The sequence below is a fragment of the Haemaphysalis longicornis genome, unplaced genomic scaffold (assembly GCF_048455015.1).
Source record: "Haemaphysalis longicornis isolate Haplotype H1 unplaced genomic scaffold, Haemaphysalis longicornis Haplotype H1 scaffold_10, whole genome shotgun sequence".
Lineage (NCBI taxonomy): Eukaryota > Metazoa > Arthropoda > Arachnida > Ixodida > Ixodidae > Haemaphysalis > Haemaphysalis longicornis.
Window position 1 is genome coordinate 49,335,221 of NW_027526204.1, and position 6,855 is coordinate 49,342,075.

General features: G+C 45.6%; 1 pseudogene; it reads left to right on the forward strand.

The window, feature by feature from the left end:
- The first annotated feature begins 1,151 nt into the window (after positions 1 to 1,151).
- On the forward strand, positions 1,152 to 2,830 carry LOC144158034 (uncharacterized; annotated as a pseudogene).
- The last annotated feature ends 4,025 nt before the right edge of the window (positions 2,831 to 6,855 follow it).

A 6,855-nucleotide genomic window follows, 5' to 3' on the forward strand; every position in this document is an offset into this window, starting at 1 on the left:
ACAGACTAGCCCCGACCCTCAAAACATGCTACCAACCTGGGACAGTGCAGTAAACGCTGCTGGACCACTGCGGGTTGCGACAGAACACCACGATAACACCAGGCAGACTCACTGCAAAGTATTATTACAGTAGGAAATACACATGTTTGCATTCACGCCACAACACTCGTATTACGGCGCGCAAAGGCCGCTTCTTTTCAAAGGCGCAAACAATCCCGCTATCCATCTATCCGTCCAAGAAGAATAATCCACACGCGTTTCTGCGCACTTATTGGTCACTTCCACACATGTACGCTGTTCGCTGATTCGTACATGTGCACGCCAAAGCCGCTGGCCAGAGAACAGAAGAGCACTGTACTGTAGGACTACACATTCTAGCCACTGTATGTAGGACGCTTATGACGCTTACCTACGGCGGGTCGACGCCATTTGCAATGCCGGATGTAAACAAACCCTTGAGTTCCGGTTTCCGTTAAAGTTTCGGTTTTGCTATGTAGTTTTGCGATTGCGCCGTCGCAATTTTTTTACTTTCTCGTATTCTATGTAGCATATTTTAACTTCTTTCTATACTGGTAAAATAAAGCAGTTTTGCAGATTTTGTTTTGAAGTGATTCCGTGCTGGGAATAAAACTCTGCTGGGAATCACTGGAAACCGTGAAATAGAAACCGCCAAGGAGACAAGTTGTTTCTAAGCCAAGACCATCCGACGTCTCTACGCTTGCGCGCCGTTTACGTTTTGGCGCGCTGGAGCCTGGAATTCGTTTTTGGCGCCATGGCAACTTCGCAAAGCGGTGAGTGCTTCGCATTTATTACTTATTGTAAACATGGCTGAAATCGGTGAGCGCCAATTTCGCCGCGTAAGGAAACGGCGCCTTGAGGCATGTCTAGAGCTCGCTGCACCCTTAGAAGCGGATGTGTTGGCAGTGAGTTGTGTGCCGCATGCAAAAAGACAGCGTGTGTGTGAAAATTCTGTGCCGCGCACGACACTAACCGTGGACGTAAGCGCTCCTGTTCCGTCACCAAGCTTCGCATATGGAGATGATCGGTGTGCACAAAGAAGTGACAACGAAGAGAGCGCCTGCGTAAGCGTGCAGTGTTCTCGAGGTGACCGCGAATCTGGTCATGGTCGAGGGGATGGCCGTTTAGAACAGATGTGCGCATCGGCTGATGTTACAAATGATGAAGCACAGCACGACGTTGATGCTGTCGACTTCCAACGTAGCCTGCAGTTATGGGCATTGGAATCCAAGTCCTCGTACAAAGCAGTCACATCGTTGCTCGGAGTGCTCCGCAAGCACAAATGCCTTGCATCGCTTCCATCCACCGCCAGAACTTTACTGAAAACTCCAAAGTCTACGCATGGTTTGACCATGGCAGGAGGGAAGTTCCATCACTTTGGCTTGGAGGCAGGTCTACGGCAAGCGCTGCGCTGCAAAGCTGCAAAGAGCTGCCTACAGAACTTGTCATCAACGTCAATGTTGATGGCCTCCCCATCTCGAAGAGCTCGAAGGGACATTTTTGGCTTATTCTTGGTCTTGTGAAGAACTTGAAAGGTGCTGCCCCATTTGTCATTAGTGCATTTTTCAGCGACAGCAAGCCCACTGATGCGAACAAGTTCATGCGTAAGTTTGTTGAAGAACTGAACGCTCTTGGTACTTCTGGTATTGTTGTTGGAACGGCGAGGATTCCCGTACGGCTGAATGCCCTAGTTTGTGATGCGCCGGCGAAAGCTTTCGTGCTATGTATTAAGCATCACACAGGCTATTACAGCTGCTCGAAGTGCACCATCAAAGGCCGTTACAGAAAGAAAAGGGTCTGCTTTCCTGGCACAAAATCTGCATTGAGGACAGACCGCTCCGTTCGGCGCAAAACACAGTGGCAGCACCACACTGGGCGTAGTATTCTAGCAACACTTCCTATAGATCTCGTGAAAGATGTGCCTTTGGATTACATGCACCTTATCTGCTTGGGTGTCGTGCACAAGTTGATCGTGCTGTGGTTTCATGGGCCAAAGAAAGTGAGGCTTGGCAGGAAAGTGCGCTTAGCACTTTCAAAGCGCAATGTTGCGCTTGCACAGTTCGTCCCATTCGAGTTCAACCGAAAACCACGCAGCCTAGCCGAACTAGACAGGTGGAAGGCCACAGAATTTCGGTTTTTCCTGTTGTATGGGGGACCAGTGTTGTTATCGTCCCTTCTTCCTGATCACATGTTTCAACATTTTCTTATGTTGCATGTGGCAATCACCCTGCTTTCGATGCCTAGTGTCACACCAAGTGAGGTTCAGTATGCTGGACAGCTTCTTGACATTTTTGTACTACGCTTTGCTGCTATCTATGGCCAGCATCATGTGTCGCATAATGTGCATGGGCTCAGTCATCTTGCAGCCGACGTTGAGCACCTTGGACCATTAGATTCATGGAGTGCTTTTCCATTCGAAAACTACATGAGTACACTGAAGAAGATGGTCCGAAAGCCAGAGTTACCACTTGAACAGCTCTGCAACAGACTGGCAGAACAAGCACCATTGTTCGAGAAGGCTGTAAAAGTGGACGACAGGCCACTTTTTAGTGGACCACATAACCGTGGGCCACTTATAGGCCCTTGTCAAGGGCAGCAGTTTCAGAGAGTTAAGCTACCAGGCAATGTTGTTTTTGATGCTGGAAAGAAGAACAGCTGTTGCGTGCTAGCTGATGGGTCCATGGTAGTCATTGAGAACATTGCACATCTGCCATCAAAGGCGCCTTGTATCATAGGGAGGAAGTTCCTACAGCGCAAAGACCTATATTCCTCCCCTTGTCCATCATCAATGCTTGGGATTCATGTTGTTTCACAACTTGAGATTTTGGCCACTCGAAAGTGTTGAGCAAAAATGTGTGAAGCTTGCTTTTAAGCGCGAAACTGTTGTTTTTCCTCTTTTACATACAAGATAGCTACTTTGTTTTCAACTGTGTTTCTTTGTCACTGCCAGTCATATTGTCCTTTGTAAATAATAAACCTACTTGTTTTTCTCTTTTTCCCGGGGAAAACAATGACATTGCAATCGTGCATAAGAAGTGGATTACTGGAGACGACTGCTTGTGGCCGCCCCGGATGAAAGACATTAGAAGTCTTCTGAAAGGAGGGGCCACACCGGGGCCTGACTGGAGCAGGGTGCGCTGCTGCATACTACAGGCGTATGGTAATACTGTGCTTGCTTTTTACCCTTGTTATTTAAAATGGCAGACATCTTTTGATGGTGAATTTACTATAAGTTTTGCTGTTGCCCTGCAAAAGCAATGTGCTGTTCAAGGTAGTTGCTAAACGATCTTGCTGTTCTGGGTCGTACATGTTTTAATAATTGTAGCAGAACAAATGGTCCTCTTTTATTGTCTCATTTAACTAGTCATACAAAGCTTTACTCTTAGCTATCCCTATGCATAATTTGGGGTGTAGGTAAAAATTGTCCCGGAAAAATTGGTAGCACAAAACACGTTTGGGGAAAGGACAGGGGTACACCTCTTCACTGTTCCAAAAGGATTGTTTTAAGCAGGAAACATGGCATGAACAACTAACCTACAACCAACTTTGTGTTGTCTCTTTATGTTATATATTTTTAAAACTCTGGTAGCTCGAGTCTCGGTTGTTTGTTGTTCAGGCTTACTATCTATGCAACCTTGCTTTAGGGGTAGGCGATTGATCGATTAACCTACCGAATGATCGATTAATGCATTGTTCGGAAATAAATTCTTTAACCTGTTAATCGGTTGAACTCACACGAGGCGAGTAGACCAGATATTAAGCTCCCCAAAACGTTGCATAAGGATGCTTGAGGGAATCGCCTCACATAGCAACAAACCATTTTTATAATAGCATGGTTAATTGCAACTGCATATAGTCGAAGACGAGAGGCGGCGGCCTCACTCCTTAGAGAAATAGCGACAGTTCAAGGTGCGTTCGTGCCACATCTGTACCACGCGAGGGTTTGTTTAGTCCACATCGACTCAGTCGCTTTAAAATGCGGGAATGTATACGGTTTCAACGCTTCTGTGTTGATTACCTGATAGCAAGAAATGAGGCTTGGAACTCGAAATCTGGTAATATTTTTTATTGTTTCTGTAACCCAAACCAACTGATAAACGAATCATTTAATCAATTATTGCCTGCCAATTGACTAAATTAAAATTTTTAATCGATGCTCAGCCCTACCATCCATCCGTCTGTGTACCAAATTTTCTTTGTTAGATTTTAGCCTCCAGAAGCGTTCATTTCTGGCCCTTATATGAATATTAAAGCATCCCATCTGTTTCTCCACTGTTAGCTAAAACTCAAATGGAGGAAATTAAAACCGCAAAAAAGTTCAGATCTTACCAACTTGAAAGGAAACACATCAACCCAAGCATGGGACCATTTTTTCCTAGATTAGCACTGGGACCATTTTTTCCGGGAACATTTTTGCGTGTCCCATAATTTGGCATGGTTGTATTTTAGCTACAACTGTTGTATACTTTCCCATTCATTTTCATTTCTTTGGCTTTTCTATACCTGCTTAATATCTTGTGAGTGTGTGGCACCCCTGAAGAGTCAATTGCAAAAATATTTTCAGAGAATTACAAAAAAGCACACGATGCCTTAAGAAAGGCAAAGGCAGACCTCCAGTCTGACGAAGATTTGGGGCGCGGCAAGCAGGAAGAGGAAAAAAGCTGGTTTCTATGAGTGCAAATAAATTTCATAACAAGGATACTTTGTTTTATCTCTATTTGTGTGTTTATTCATACTGTTACCGATGTCCTAAAAAGGAACTAGGAAGGTAAAAAGATGCTCTCCTGAGGATGTGCTGAGGATGTCCTGAGGCCGGACATCTGGACCTTTTTAATATATTTTGAGGATCACTCGAGGTCGTCCTCAGGACGTCATAATGTACTCGAATTGTCATCCTGAGGATGTCCTCAGGATGTCTTGGTGTTGTCTGGGTATATGCTCCTGACAATGGCGCATCGCCGCGCCGTGGGCGCGCTTACGTTTCCTCAACCACAAATTCGCTAATTAATGTCGCGCCGGTGTACGTAAAAGCTGCCAGAGTAACATAAAAGCTGTCTCAGCCAGATTAATCGGTTCCATATTAAAAGCGAACACCACATATAATGGTGTTCGTTTTGGAATAGAAAAGTACTTACAGATTCATCAGTTGCAGCCGATTTCCTCTGTCGTCGACTCCATATGGTTTGTCGCGGCACTTTCGCTAAAGACGATCCAGGCTCTAAATACGAGCGGTAGCGTCGTTTAGGTGGCATCCCCACTTCGCACAGAGAAGCAGAGAATGCTGTGAGCTCAGCCGTGACATCTTGGAGAAGCCGTCACTCGCCGACTGACCGCAACGGGATCATCTTAATAATAATAAAAAGCTTATAAATAATTCCCTATTACGTCCGCTGAGGTAAACGCGATCAAAAATCAATAATAGAATACAAGAAAAGCTAGAAACAGAAACGCGGGAAACAGCGATGCACGGGCGCGAGAAAAACGAGCGGGAGCGGCGTAAAGGAATTTTCGGCACAACAATAGCCCCTGCCCTTGGGCCTCGGGCGCGGCCTCTCAGCCTCTCAGGCTCGTCAATGATTTCCACTTTTGGGATTTGGCAGCAGAATAATAGCAAGATAAAGTGTCCAATTAGTAATTACTAACAAGATATAAGCATTAAAAACACAAAAGATGTTTATAGTAACATTTCAAACAAGTTTCGTTTGTTACTGATAGGGACTCCCGGGACGCTGGAGGGTCAGCCTCAGGCGTGTTAAATGAGTGTGTACTAATTAACACTGGCATAAGCCTCTTGCTCAATTAGGTGGGACAACTAAGAGTAATGCAAAGGGTCTAGAAAGCAAAGACACATGATCTCCTAGAAAAACACTTGCTCTAACGGTATCTCAAGTAGCGCCACCTATTTAACCGTTATTTTAGGGGTTTTCGAGCTAGCCTCCTTGTTCTGTGGCTAGACTCGATCGGTATTTGTCAATCATCCATCGCTTGTCCTGCTTAATTTTTGTGATATGCCTTACTTTGTTTACGTTCGATTTTTGTTCGACAATGTTCGCAAGATAACACTGTCAACAAACATCAAAGCGTTCCGCCCAGACAGTGTGCTGGACTTCACGGCGGGTGACATGCATAGTGTGTACTGGGAGGGGAATGCGACAACAAAGGGCGGCTACTACGAGGCCGAGCTGCTGCACATGACAGGTAAGAACGCCCAGGCCGAAGCTTTCAGCCTTTCATTGATGAAGTGCGCAGACGTGACAGAAAAAAAAAGCTTCCTCTGCGAGGGATCGAACCTAGGTCGCTCGCGTTACGAAGCCGACGCTGCCTGACGTTTATCCGATTGAGCCAGTTCAACACTTTTTTTTTCTTTATTGCCATACTTTGACACACAAATAAAACACTACACTCTTAAAGACGCTAGCCAGCACTTGACTAACAGAGTAATGGCTAAAATTGTTTCATGTTTGTTAAATTTTCAAACACGGGCAACCATTCCGGAGGCTCGGGCTGAGCCCTCCACACTTCAATAATCAGACGAACAGACTCAGAAAAGTACTCTTTGGACTGTTTGGCATCGATGTCGCGATGGCGGATGGCCATGCGCGATTTCCAAATGCCGTGCAGGGCCAGAACCATGACGAGGACATATGGTACCCCATCCTCGCTTTGAATTGGTAGAAACCTGATCCCATAGGCATCCAGGGGGAAGTCCTTCTTTAATGTGCGCTGAAGCACATCCCAAAAGAAGACCCCATCCCAACACTCCAAGAAAACATGTTCAACCGTCTCGGGTTTTTTGCATGGGTAACAGTCTACCCCGCATGGAATGTATAGACCTTT